Source organism: Chrysemys picta, chromosome 14 (genome assembly GCF_011386835.1).
Source record: "Chrysemys picta bellii isolate R12L10 chromosome 14, ASM1138683v2, whole genome shotgun sequence".
NCBI classification, from domain to species: domain Eukaryota; kingdom Metazoa; phylum Chordata; order Testudines; family Emydidae; genus Chrysemys; species Chrysemys picta.
Genome location: NC_088804.1, coordinates 14,685,724 through 14,700,486, shown reverse-complemented (window position 1 = coordinate 14,700,486; position 14,763 = coordinate 14,685,724). Strand labels below are relative to the sequence as shown.

The following is a 14,763-nucleotide window of genomic DNA, read 5'->3' as shown; positions in this document are numbered from 1 at the left end:
ATTGGGAGGTGAAGTCTGTAGCTGACATAGATTCGGAAAGTGCCATGATTTTCAGACAGATCGACTTCTAAACTGAATAATACCATATATACAAAGCTAATTATAATACATTATTTTTCTTTACCAAGAAGTACAAAAAGCCCCAGCTTTTGCTCCTTTTAGGATATGCATGACTTACCAATGTCAACCCAAACCCAAACCAGTAAATCAACTGCAAACCACTTTTTGAAAGGTATTCCTGAAACTACAGTAAGGTATGCTGTCTTCATGTTACCTGCTCAGGATATAAACCAATCTCTCTAATTTAGCACATTTCTCTCACATGCTAAACAGAGAGAATGGCTTCTATTTGGAGTTCTAAACGTGCACGGCGTAGTGACTTTGAAAACAATGCTATATTAACACCACGGTTGGTTCCTGAATACATATGAAGCTTCCGTGTTAAACATAATTTGTGTAGCTGCTTCAGTGTTATCACTAAGGTCAATCTACTACCCCCACCTCCTCAAACCAACCAAAAATAACCCACAACCCATCCTCTGAATGCAGCATCACAAAGCTCATGTGCACTTTTTTTCCTCACTAAGAAAGGCTGGGGACTTTTCTCAAGAAAAATCTTATGCTTAAGAGAGCCAACATGCAGGCCTGTCCCTAACGACAAAGTGTAAATTTATGTTAACAACCTCTATGGCCATTTGGAGCAACCTTGCAAAAGATCTTTTCCCATATGATATCCTCTGAGAGGTTTGCTCAGAGTCTCATTCTCAAAACACATCACAAAGAGCTAATTATAAGCAAATTAAAAGGAAAGTGGCGCTTAGCAGGACAAACCAGCCAGCCCTATTGGCAGCCTGGCTCTGAAACAGCCCCAGAGTAGATCCACAAAGACTCTGGCAAATGCATAGTGTTAATGTGAGTGATGCACACATATCCGCTGAAAAATAAACCCTAAGACGATGTAGACATGACTAAGGTGCAGAAATGGAGGAAGCAATCGATAAAGGATTGCCAGAGAGATCCAAAAGCCGCTCAAGGAGAAAATATTCCAGAGCATGGCATCTTCCAAGCTATTTGTCATGGTTAATACATGGCAACCACTCAAATAAGCAAACAAACAAGCGAGCACACAAGATAAAGACAAACAATCACCCAACACAGGAGCATACAGTCCTGTCAATATAGTAAAATTACATACATACTGAATAGCTAAGTCAAGCCAATGCTGAATAGTCCAAATGTCTCATGTGTATGCATGGACATTTGCAGCTGTAACGTGGTTATGACAGAGAAATGTTATTATCAAGGCAGGGGTGTACAGTAGACTCAGAACAGGGTTTGCATTCCATACCTGTAACGGTCCGATTGACAGAACACTTGTTTTAAAGATGGAGGCATACAGTAGAAATACCCTGCGCTCCACAATGTTGTATGTTTCTTATTTCTCTTAATTAAATGCAAGTCCATTTCTGAACTAAACCTATCAGCAATTGCTTAACACCTGATGTTTTCCCTTGACACCTAAGAGTTTCAGATTCTGGCTTTTTGGGAGTTTCTGCCATCCATTTACATTTCTGTGGCGCCAGAACATTGCATACCTGCTGTCTTTGAAAAGACTTTTGCTTAAATTTAACCATGTGCTATCTGACTGCAGGCTCAACAGATGTTTCTATATCTATACTATGCATGTTTATTTTATGTTTTAATAGGATTTACAAAGTTATTTTGAAGCGATAGTGATAAAAAAGTCAGGTATTTCCAGCACTACCTATGTTAATTGAGCCTTGCAAAATTCTAGTCACCCACTCAGCTGGGTGGAGTTTTATTTTTTTGGGTGAGTGCGTGTTGTGCCTGGGCTGTTAATATTTTTTGACGTCATTAATTTATGTATAAGAAATATTTCAACCCCATCTACTCTGTTGCAAACTGGACCTAATTTCTGTAGCAGGATCCCTGGATTCTGTGGCACTCTAAAAGGGCCGACTGGAAATTCAATGGAGGTTTTTAATGTATCACGTTTATCAACTTGCTGAGTATTTTTATTCTGACGTTGCATAGCTGCAACACAGAAGTTACACTGGGGAAAGTTGGAGGTTTTGAAAACTGAGCAAAGGAGTTTTGGCTGTTGGGGAGACATGAGAGGCCGTTTAGGATTGTGGGATATGCACATGAACTCGTCGCTTCTGCTACAACGAGAAGCAGTGAAATAGTTAATGTTGACACTGATTTTGCTGTCTTTAGGTTTCAGAGTCAACAAAGCACGGAGGTGAATGAGGCAGTTCACATATCTCACCGATACCCTTTGCAACACATTTACATTTTCAAGATTATTTTCACATGCCGGGCGAGCAGAAACTTTTTAAAATGTAGGTCCTGGAGTGCAATTCCTCAGCAAGATGTGGACTCTGTGGCAAAATGATGCTCTATATAATATAGTTTGGAAACCTGGATGTGTAAAGTAGATGGTATGATGATGACAGATTTTCTAGCTCTACAAGACATAGCTGCACCACTGTACAAGTTCCAAGTGTGTATTCAGAGCCCATATTTGGTTCTGCTAATGGCATTGTGGAAAACCAAAAATATCTTTTTTAATGCAGCCAGCATTACATTTCCTTAAAAAGAAATCTGGAAAAATTCCCAGACTATAGATCTGTCTCTCTAACTTTAGAGGATATGACTGAACTAGGAGACCACTCGTTGGACCTGTCCTTCTTTCTCTTTCAATACTTTCATTTTAGCTCTCCTGATGTTCCTGGTTCTTTTCCCTCCATCATTGTACAACAGGGGTTTAAAATATTAAGGAAATATAAATTAGTATGCATGTCTGGATGTATTTGGCTCCACACCATGCAGTCATCTGTAGTTAATGTTTTTACACACCTGTGCACTTCCAGATTTTGTTGGTACACAAAGCAGAAACACTAAATTAGCATGAAAAAGTCTATTCCTGTAGCATTTTTAACCAAGGAGAATCCAGGAAGCATTTGAAACCTTAATAATGAGTATTTTCCTCCTGAAAATGCTGGACTAAAGAAGATTGGCAAGGTTCAGATAAGCAATTTGATGATTTCCAAGACGAACCTTCAGAGAATCACTTGTTACTAGTAATTAGTTTATTTCCCAGTGAGCAACAGTTTCTCGGATGACTGTTAGTTCCCAGTTACCTCTAGAACCCTCTATTTCAGCAAAGCATTTAAGCATGTGCTTATGTCCTTTGTAGAATTGGGTTGGACTGTTGAATTTGAGCCAGATATGGGCCAGAAACCTTGAATCCATACACTTTTAAACATTGGGGACAATTGAAATAGGAACTTGGATCTGGAGCCAGAGTTCGTAGATTATTTCTGTCTTTATAATGACTTGAACCAGGGTCCAGATCCTCAAAAATATTTAGGGACCTAATTTCCATTGTCTACCTTTGAGAATTTGGGACCCAAACTCTGAATCAGAACACCGATGGATGTTGTGTGATCAAATGCTATATTGATTTCTGAATTTGGAGGGTTGAGCTTGTCTCTTGCTACCTTATTTACAGACGTCTAAGGGGTGTCCACATTGCGCTTATCTGTTAGACAATTTCCTCACTTCTACAACTTTTTCCCTGCTGAAAATCTTCATTACACTTCATTTTTATGTTTTACTCTTGGTCAGAAAGCCCCTTCTTGAATTAATTGCTTTTCTTTATGGTTTACTTTGGCGTTCAGGCTGATGAGCAATCAAGGGCATGCTTTGGAACTCCAAGAATTGCAAAAACTTTAGATCTATTTTGACACTTGGAAAGGTCACATGATTTAAGAGATGATGAGGATTTTTTTTTATCTGGCAGAAGAACATTTTACTCTCATTTGAATTCAAGTGATGAAAACAAAATAAATTGTTTTCTGTTTCAAAAAGAACCAGATAACCCAAGTTCAAGCATTACACAGTAGCAATGATTCCCACAGTCTAAGAACCACTGTGCCAAGCCTCCTCTCTAAACCTATACTCAATATTATTTGAGGTTTGCTTAGCTTTTTATCCTGTATTATTTTTCATTTGAATGACCTCTGTACACCTTTGTTCTGGCAAAGGGCAGAAACTGAAGGCTGAGACACCATATGAAAGGCTGGCCAGAAGCAGGAAGTAATGGGAATCTCATGGGAAAACACACTCTCCTGAGAGTCACAGACCAATTTTGCAGACCAGTGAGGTACAGATAAGTATCTGCATCTTTAACTGTTTATCCAAACCTCTGAACCTTTTGAAGTTCACCCATCTCTGGCAATGATCCACCACTTCTATGTGGGAAATATAGATATTCTTTTCACAGTACTAATATGGATCAGCAGTGCTGATCTTGCTTCCAGAATAGGCATGGGCTCAAATCAAATCAACCGGAGGAGAAGGTTTGAAATCTGGATCTGAATTTTTTTACTCTTATCTTTATAATTGATTGAACCAAAACAGAACACTAAAAATGGAGGCTTTTAAGGGGAATTCAAGATAGAAGCATTGCTGATGGTTACAGCCCAGCCCAAAATGATTTGAGTCTCTGAGTAACTTGAGAGACAGCCTCCCTCCTCATGAGGTACAGCTGCTTTGTGGGGAGCAGCATGGTACTTCAACATAGAAGAGAGGGTGTTACCAGCAGGGCATTCTCCACGTGGGCCCCTCCATTATGGTAAGCTCACCCTTCCCCCAGTTGGTCCACCTGATCCCAAATTTGTTAAACTTATTGACACACTACAAAGTTCACATTTTTTTTCACAGGCATTTGGGAGATGAGGTTTGGACAGGATTATTTATTGGCATACTTTATTGGCATGTTATGAAGCTGGATTTGCTTATGAACGTGGGGCAGTGGCAATAGATTTAAGCTGTGCAATATGATTTCGTTTGTGGATTGTGAATTTTACGTCTTGTAAAAGCAGTCGGAGCTCAGGATGGACACTACTGTTAACTCTTTTAAAAAAATCTTAATTATTTAAATAAACAACCTGATCTGAATGTTGGGGTTTTTGAAATCCAGATGTGAATTAGGCCACTTGGTGCCCCACTCTGCTACAGTGTAAACACAGCAGCAGAAAGCAGGGATATTATTTCCCCTCTTGTCTTTCTAAGAGTCAATCCAGCTCTGCTTCACAGATCTCCTCATGATCAGGAGTATTTAACTGCTCACGTTTTTCATTCTCCCCCATCATAGGAGACTGCTTCTGTTAAACCATGGACGGTGGCTTTCCTGTTAAAAACAAAACAAAAAGCAAAGCAAAATCCTCCCCCGCTTTCTCCCAGATCTATTTAATTACCATCTAGTTGCAAATTGTTTTTCTGACTAAATTATGGATGGAAAATCTGGTGTTACTTTCAACAGCATTTCAGTGCCAAACGAATAGAAGAAGAGAGCTGGTAAATATCTTTTAAGGTTGTCGAACAAGTGCCTTGCCAGAGCAGCTTTCCCACCACTACAGTGTAATCCCCAGTGGTTTGTCTAGTCTCATTTTAAAAATTTCAAATAATGGGGCTTCCACCACTTCCCTGGGGAGACTGTAACAGATCTTACAGGAAGTTTTTCCTACTATATGGAAAATCATAACCAAGTCATTATACTCCTTAGTGAGTGCAGAGATCTTTAACTAAAACGTTTTCTCCTTAAACTCTTGCTTGTCAGCATCTTTTGGGCAGATGAGATGGTTTACATGCTTTGGAGCACAGGTTCCAGTTAGTCAGGTGAACCCTTTAGGGTTAACGTGGTACCACTGCTCTTTGTGCAGTTTTTGTTCTCAGCAAGTCTGATCTAAACTCTGGTGAAGTCAGTGGATGTATTTCAGGGCCAATATATACATTCATACTATTTCCACTCAGAACACTTGACAATTCTATTGACTCTCTTTAGGTAAAATATTTGAATGTCATGCAAACCAACATCGTCACTGCTATGCAGAGGAAATCAAGATCTGCCTCTTTTCAGCTGGCTACAGTCAAAACCCAAATATAGGCAATGCTTATCCAATCTACACAAGGAGACAGCGATGCATGATGAGAGTGTGTTGGCAACTAATGAGATACAATAACCCTCTTCATAGTTCAGAAGTACAGTCTGCAAATATAAGCAGTTTATTATGAGATCAAACCCCCCAAAAGTTTCAAACAAGCAAGCTCAGCTTAAGTATTTGAGTCCCTGGCATGAGAGTTGTTCTGGAACTTTTAAAAGGGTTTTGGCTTTAATGCATCCTCCAAAGTGGATCAGTCCTTCATAACCTGCAGCAGAGCACTCCACTCACTGATAGCTCGGCGCAAGCCTCCTTGCTTTTGTAGTTTCCCAGAATAGTAGGGAATAAGACCCCCTTTTATAGATCAACCACAGCTTTGGCACCTGAGTGAGAACTTTCACCTGCTTCAAACTGCAAGCTCAGAGCCAATGATGTGCCCATTGATGTCAATGGGGGTTTTATTATTGACTTCAGGGGGAGCAGATAAAATCCAGAAGGGTCACCTCAGCAGGGCCAGCTCCAGGCACCAGCTCAGCAAGCTGGTGCTTGGGGAGGCCCATGGAAGGGGGCGGCACGTCCGGGTCTTCGGTGGCAATTCGGCAGCGGGTCCCTCGGCAGCTGAATTGCCGCCGAAGAATGAAGCTGCTTGGGGCAGCAAAAAAGCTGGAGCCGGCCCTGCACCTCAGAGAAGTAAGGTCACTCACCCTTTCATTTTTTTTTTTTAACCAGTTGTTCATATTTATTTTCTTTTTAACATCAGTCACCTACAGGATAGGGCTTTTAAAGGCCAGCACGTCCCTCGGCCCACACCGCTTCCTGCAGCCCCCATTGGCCTGGAGCGATGAACCGCGGCCAGTGGGAGCCGCGATCGGCCAAACATGCAGACACGGCAGGTAAACAAACCGTCCCGGCCCACCAGGGGCTTTCCCTGAACTGGCGGCGGCCCTAGTTTGAGAACCACTGGCCTATATAACAGATTTGGCAGAATAGAAGCTTTCTTAAAATAATTATTATAAGCAGGGTCACTGATTGTGTGTGTTTCAGCTTTGCATTGTCCTAAGTGAGATATATTAAGGCCTCATTTTCAGAGGAGTTGCTCACCCACGGTTCATGTTGACTGGAGTTGTGGGTGCTGAGTGTCACAGTTACCGAGCTAGCTGCACCTCTAGACCCTTCCTGGTCTCTCTGAGTGTAACCCCCCGAAGTCTTAGGCCTCATGCCTTTACAAATCCTGGAGTGGAATTCCACAATTTTCCCTCTCATTGACTAGGATCTGGGCTATGGTACCCTGTTCTTACCCAGTAGGTCCAACTAGTTCAGGGGCCTGTGATTCTTCCCTGGCAAAGACAGCCTCCTTAAACCCCTAATATTGCTATTGTAGCAAAACTTTCACAGAAATTGAATTTTAAAACAACAAACAGTCTACATGCACGACTCTCACCTAAAAACCTATCATCCCTTGTGGCAACCTAGGCAGGCCTAGCTTCTTCGGACACCCACAGCGGGAGTGTCTCAGCCCGATTTCCTCAAACAACTACCTCCTTTCTTGAGAGGGGGTTTCTTTGCAATACAGCCAGGGTTCTTTTGTTCTCTTGTGTTCACAGGTCTCTTCCTATTCTGGCTGTCTCTCTCAAGCCTTTGCTGAGAAGTGGCTTATCTTGAGCCATTCTTTCTCTTCTTGCTTGTTTTTCCCAGACAGCCCCCTATTAAACTAAACCACTATATTCATAAAGCAAACATCCCAAATAACCAGGTCAACCTACAGGATTTAGATATCATTACAGAGCAGCTCCAAATCTGTTCAACACTCAGCACTTCTGAAAAAGCAGGTCCAGGCTGTCACAATTTGGGTATCCCCAAACCAGCTGGAAAATTAGGCTTTAAATTTCTAGCATTTAAAGTTGTAAAGAACCTTACAAATATGAATAGAAGGTGACCAGTTCAAGGTTGTCCTCCTGAGCCTGCAAAGAGACAGCTGGAAATAATGGCTCTTAGAGGTATGAACTCCCTAGTCTCCCATTAATTTCACTGGATGTTAACTCTTAAGGCATTTAAGGGGATTTTTCAAAGGCATAAAGGACAGTTAGGTACCCAACTCCCATTGAAAAGCCCTAGGAGTATGTCTACACAGCAATTAAACACCTGCGGGTGGCACGGGTCAGTTGACTCGGGCTGAAGGGCTGTAAAACTGCTGTGTGGAAGTTTGGGCTCAGGCTGCAGACTGAACTGGGCTCCAACCTGAGTCCAAGTGTCGACACAGCAGTTTTACAGCCCTGCAGCCTGATTCCTGTGAGCCCGAGTCAGCTGACCTGGGCCAGCCATGGGGCTTTTATTCCAGTGTTGACATACCTTGACTGTCCTTGTGCCTTTGAAAATCTCCCCCTTAATGTCAACATTTATTGCGGATCATTTTAGCAGATGAGATGGGAAGAGGGTGGAAATGAAGCCCACAGAGGAAATAGGGCAGGAAGTGCAGCCAGGAGAAGAGAGAAGAAATACAAAGGCTGAAAATGGGGGGAGAAAAAGAGAGATGAGGATTGGAACGAAGAGCAACACAGGGCAGAAGAACCACGGTTCTAGTGTTGAGGATATTTTCCCATTGACTAATGCTGAATACAAGAAGGTACTGAATCAATAACAACTTAAACTTTCGTTATTATACAAGGTCAACATGCTACCTTTGATTTTTTGGAAACCTCCCACTGACATCAGTGATAGAGTCACTGTGGATTGAGGGTCCTAAATTTATACCCTGGCCGATGGACCGTAACTTGGGCCCACTGCATAGTACAGAGGTACTTTCTGTAGCTAAGGAATACTGCTTGGATACGCTCTTTGTCTTCCAAGGTAGATTGTGATCTATGTATTTGTCATCTCTAGATTGGATTAGTATAATTCACTTTATACTGTAAAAGTTTCCCATCAAAAGGTATTCACAGGCTTCAGATTGCATGCTATAAGATTCTACAGTCAAGCTAATGTAGCTTACTCTGTGGATTTTAAAAATCATATAAAAGACAAAGAGCATTAATGGCTGAAGCTTTTCTTGTAGTGCCAATTTCCTGATTCATACATAAAGATTGTCAGACCTAGGATTACTAATTGCCCCTCAATAAGATTAAAATCCTGTGGATCTAGACCACTGCCTCTTTTGCACCCCATCTATCTTTCATTTTCAGGCATTATCAGAAATGTGGACTCAGACTTCATTCAAAACTAAATTAAAATCCCCTTTTTTTGGTTTGGCTTTTGCATTCGGAATACAAGCCACTTTAAAGGTGTGGGGTTTTGTTTGTTTGTTTTTTGTTTTGATTCCCTGAAGTGTTTCTTTGTAAGGCACCTTGAGGGATTATACATGAGAAGCACTGCAACAGAATACTGTATATGTAGAGTGGTGTGTGTTGTATCATCTACCGAAATTAGTACTCTGGGCTTCTTTTAATGGTTTTGTAACTAGGAATTTAAATTGTCCGAAAAGCCAGGTTCAGGTGTGGCAATTTCAGTTTGCTTGAATTGGTGCCTGAGCACATAGCAAAGAGCACAATACAGGTTACGTCTGCTTATTTTCCAGGAAGGGTGCAATATATTTTCATAGGTGAAAAAAGGACATTTTCCTCATCCTCATATACAAATTGGGTTAAAGACGTGGGCTGACATTGAACTTTTTCAATTCTACTCAGTTACTCTGAACTGGTCTTAAAATGTTCTGCTCCTCTAAACTGTGAAACATTCCTAAGATGTGTCAGTGCTAGTGAACCCAACCTGGATGTTGGCATGATGTGGATTGATGTTGCTATATTTATATTGAAAGTTAAGTGGGCATGGATCTATCTTTTCAGCACGTTAAAAACAACACCTCATTCCACATTCTCATTCAGAGGAGAGAATCAGGGTTAACCTGGCAGTGGACTCTAGTATTTTGGCTGACAAGGCTTAGTGTAAATAAATGCAGGTCTGTGAATTATCTGGCATGAGGATCGGTTAGGGGTGCTGGCTTCCCATAGCTTTAATCTAGTTGGCCTAAATGATTTATAAACTGGCAACATGATAAATGTTGTTTTAAGTGGACAAATCACATTGAAGAGGTGTAACTTTCTGTCAGTGCGTAACACGACCACTTCTCTTAAGGGAAGAATAACAATCACAAAGAGCAGTAAGTGTAACAAGATCACAAGTAGGCATATTCCGTCTCTCAATCATAAATCATTAGAAGGGCACTCCTTCTTTCTTGCCTCTTTATGTGTCCTTCTTCGTCCTTTCTTCACTTTTTTTTGGTGCTATTTTCTAGCACTTCCCCATCGCTCTGGAAAGCGAAACCCTCCAGTTGATTTGTGCTGCAGTTTCTTCATAAATCTATGAAGCTTGTCTCCATCAAGCTGTATTTTCCATTAAAATATGGTTCCCAGGTGATTTCCGATACTATGAAAAACATGTAGCCATAAGTCTTTCACTGATTGTTTATTATCTATTTAGGTGCTCCTGAGAATTTTGACAGCTAGGACTTGTATCATATGTAATGTAATAAAAGTGGATGTCTTCAGTATAACTGGAATAGCTGGCCCTGCTCATTTCTGCATGCCAGGGCTGTATTTGTTTTCTGTGTTGGTGTTTTTTATGACTTTGGGTCCACTCCGAATCCTGTGTATTTTGACTTTGTATTTTACTTTTCTCCATAGACAAGCATCAAATGATGCAGTGTGAGGTTATAAGATGTACAAGAAACATTGACCACAAAGCTACTGTTTTAATGTGGTGAAGGAACAAATATACTTCAAATGGTTTTCAACATGGACATTCTGTTTGACACCGTGGTGTCAAAAAGCCAAATGAAACATCATGTGTACGCACTCGCCCGTTTGCTTGTTCACAATCAAGAGCATATTAAGCTCACGGAATGCAACATAAAAAGCCAAAAATCAAATGTACTGAGGGCTAATTGTTTAACAAAGTGTTTTCTGCTGAATTGATAGAAATTGGTTAATAGCTACTGATAGATTGCATCCTGTAGTCCTCTCCCTGGTAAAGTTCTCATTGGCTTTAATAGGAGCTTGGCCTACACTAGGATTACAGGATCAGGCCACGTGAAAACTTTGATTGCTATCTGGTAGTATAAAATAGGGTTGGGAGAATAATTGGAAAAGAAATCAGACCCTACCTGAACACGCCTTGTTTGAAGCTGTCCAACTCAACCATCAGGCACAGGGATGCCACCTGTCATGCTATGGTGTTGTTCCATTGTCTCAGCACAGACACTGACATGCCGCTGTGTGTTGCAAAAAGAGGATGATCCATTTCCCCAGAATCAACCCAGAAGAGGGCTCTGGAGGTCAGACAGGCCAGTCATACGGGAAAGTGGCTAGACATGAAGAGGAGAGCATCCCGACAAAGGGGATAGGAAGAGGGAGTCTGGGTTTGTGCCAAGTTGCCAAACTCTGTAGTCAGCAGGAAATACGAGACTCGGGCTTGTCTTCAACATGTCCCACGCAGCCCAGGCAAGGAAACATTGATGACAGTGATGTAAACTGGTAACTGACTCAACAGGCAAAAAAAATTAATTACAATAACAGGTCTGTTCTTCGAAGGCTGGTGCTCATAACAAGAAAGTAAAGTGATTTAAAATGATCAGGAAACCTCTTCCCCTGCTTGGATTTCAGTCCAGTCCTATTACTTCTGCGTGTGAAGCCTGACATCCTCAAAGCCACACTGCTCTTCCTCTCTCCAAGGAGCCTCTCTTAATGCCCTTCTCATCAGCAGCTGTGCAAGGGGAGAGGAAGTTGAGCTGGATTTTGCCCCTTGTACCCTGGCACCAGGCATTTCCTCTGCACCCAGCCACAGAGATCTTGTACAGGGATAAGCAGGTTCTTAAATGTGGTTGTTCAACAAAAAAAAATACAGTTTTGTTTTATTTTTTTAAGACTCAAATGGAAGTTATGCGGCACATCCCTCCTTCCCCCCAGGACAGAACTACTGATTTCATCTGCACCTAAAACCTTGGCTTCATTCACCAACAGGTGTGTCTGATCTCAAGCTGAAATGAAATTTGGCCTTCCACCTCAGCTTCCTTGTAAACACCCTCTTGTACATCGTGGGGAGAATGCATGCATAATTGAACAGTTGTGGCCTGCGCGGTACATGGATATGTAGAGCTGGCAAGGAGGAATATAGCCATGTAGCAGGTTGGACAAGAAAACAATCCATTTTTCTCCCTTTTGGTGGCATTTCTGAGGAAAACAACTGTGAAACTGGACACCATTTCATATAGTTGTGTGAACTGAAAATGGTTTGGGTTTTAGTTTTCTATTGCTGCCTGTTTAAAAACGTGTATTATTTAAACATTACAGAGCCAGAGAGCATGCGCCATGCAGTTGGAAGGTGAAAGAAACATAGTGTGTAGTGAGCAGAGGACTTAAAAGAGAGCTGTTAAGAAGCCAGTCTTCTGAGTATCCCTCTATTTACATACAAAGGATATAAAGCATTCAGGTTTGATGTGGAGTGCACTGGATGATTCGGGGCATTGGTTATATTTAGGTTGTTGGTGGTTGGCAAATGGTGTAGCTGTAATAGTGCAAACTCCAAGTGTAGATAGGGAAAGACATAATTTGTACCACTTGAGCTTACACTTGCTTGAAACTTGGGTAACTTCAATTGGTGCAAACCCAGGCTTCCCATGTCTGTACTTTTCTTTTTACCAGATTGGTGAGGCTAATCCTAAATACAGACTCCTCCATTTTCATCAATTCTGACCCTCTTTTCTACTCATGAGCAGACCTCACCTCGGTGTTTTCGTCTTCCGTATTGATCCTCCCCATCATCCACCTAGAAGGAGGTATTCCTGTCCACTAAAGTATGCCATTAAGAAAATTTCCTGGGGCAGCTGGGCCACTGAAAATTTCAAAGAGCCCACAAAGCCCTTTGGGAAATGTTTTGCTCCATGAACAAATTTTATTCTCCTGATATTTGATTGGCTTCCAAGTTTACGCCCAATATGGTTCCTCATCCCTAGTTGATCATTTTAGGACTGACTCACGCTTGAAATGAGGGCTCTTAAAGAGCAAAGACTGATGCAAATAAAACTTGCAGGGTTATGATTCATTCATCTGCAGCCAAATGGCCACTCATTAATATAATTTGCTTTGTGACCGATTTCCAGGTATTTCCTTATTACACAGAAAGTCATTTTTGCCCAGTATTGTAAACTAGCATAATTGTGTTTCACCATCTTCTGCACCATGGCAGCTGAAGAAGAAAATTGGGAACGTAGGGTTCATTTACTGGCCATTTCAGCATTTGAGAACTCTTTAGAAAATGAATGTAATGTAATTATGCTAATATTTATCTTTCCTCAGTAGGAACATTATAGTTGGAGAGCGCTAAAACTGTAACAAAGACCCTCAAGCAGGATTTGTGCCACAGCTCTGTGGAAGAAAACAGAGTCTTCATTCTCAGGTTGGTTGCAACAAGTCAGAGACAGTTTATTTTCCTGACACTTGCAAGGGCAGAGTACACCTGGACAGGGGTTCCCCCGCGTCCCGTGCAGGTCTCCTTTAGATAAACAATTAGGGCAAGCATTTATACCTATTGTTACAGACAGTAATGATCAACAACCGCATCTTGTTTATACCTATTCCTTCTGATATCTTACTTTTCTCAGCAGTTCCTGCTACAGTCTGTATTCCATTCTTTATCTAACACAAGGTCGAAAACCAGTATCTCTTACAGTTTTTTGTTCCCCTCGCTTTCCACTTGCCCAGGCCCTGCCTGAAATCTCGCGTTATTAGAGTTAGTGTTAGCCTGCCTCTTACTTTATTCCTAAAAGTTAAGATATCTGCATTCAAATTCCCTCTATCCTTTTCTCTGCTTCCACAGCTCTTACAAGAAGCATAGGGGGAGCTTCTGTGATGCTGGCCTTGGGGGCGCAGCTCAGAACTTGTAGCCCTGGAAGAGGGAGGGGAAAAGGGGGCTTTAAGTCACACTCTTCACCTTCCTGATCCCAACTCTGAGCACAATTTGTGCAGTCTGAAAGGGCTGATCTAATTTATGGCAGCCTCCTCAGCACAGCACCTGGGCAGTGGTGCTGCCCAGAATCCCCATAAGTCTTAGTAACCAGAGGCAGGGACTGTATACTATTTTTATGTTTGTATGGTGCCCAGAAAAATAGGACCCCATTCTTGGTTGGCCATTAGGCACATCTGTAATAACCATGAATTAAAATAATCTACCCTGGTGCACCAATCTCACACCCTCCAACCCATGACCCCTCCTCCAGGATACTCCCTGTGCCAGTGCTTGTGAGTAGACCTATGTAGGGCAGCCTAGGACTGTCCTATGCAATGCCTGCACCAGGGAATATCTTTCTTGGCTAGCTGTGAGCCTTTTACAACCCTCTGACATGGGTGGTAGCTTGGGATCAGAGAAGGGTCTTATAGCTGGATGGAAATAAAAACCAGGTTCTTTTATAAAAGAGGTAGCCCTATATGGCTTTCTGAAATGTGTTATGTTTCAGCGGGGTAGCTGTGTTAGTCTGTATCAGCAAAAACAATGAGGAGTCCTTGTAGCACCTTTGAGACTAACAAATTTATTTGGGCATAAGCTTTTGTGGGCTATAACCCACTTCATCAAATGCATGGAGTGAAAAATACAGTAGGCAGGTATAAATATACAGCACATGAAAAGATGGGAGTTGTCTTACCAAGTGGGGGGTCAGTGCGAAATAGGCCAATTCAATTAAATTACTCAACCCTCTTCCTGAGGCTGAATGCTTTACATTCTGATCCGATGCAGATCCTTATCCAAG

The 14,763-nt window shown here is 41.7% G+C and overlaps 1 long non-coding RNA gene across 3 annotated transcripts in view; it reads left to right on the top strand.

The window, feature by feature from the left end:
* Positions 1 to 14,763, top strand: part of LOC103306001 (uncharacterized) — a 67,753-nt gene that overhangs the window by 19,988 nt on the left and 33,002 nt on the right. Inside the window, exons 1-2 of one of the 3 annotated variants that reach the window (XR_006174963.2) lie at positions 1,734 to 4,189; positions 13,316 to 13,415. This is a non-coding gene — a long non-coding RNA (uncharacterized LOC103306001). Of the gene's footprint in view, positions 1 to 1,733; positions 4,190 to 10,258; positions 13,416 to 14,763 lie in introns of those variants that run through there. The other 2 variants (XR_006174965.2, XR_006174962.2) reach the window with 2 other exon arrangements.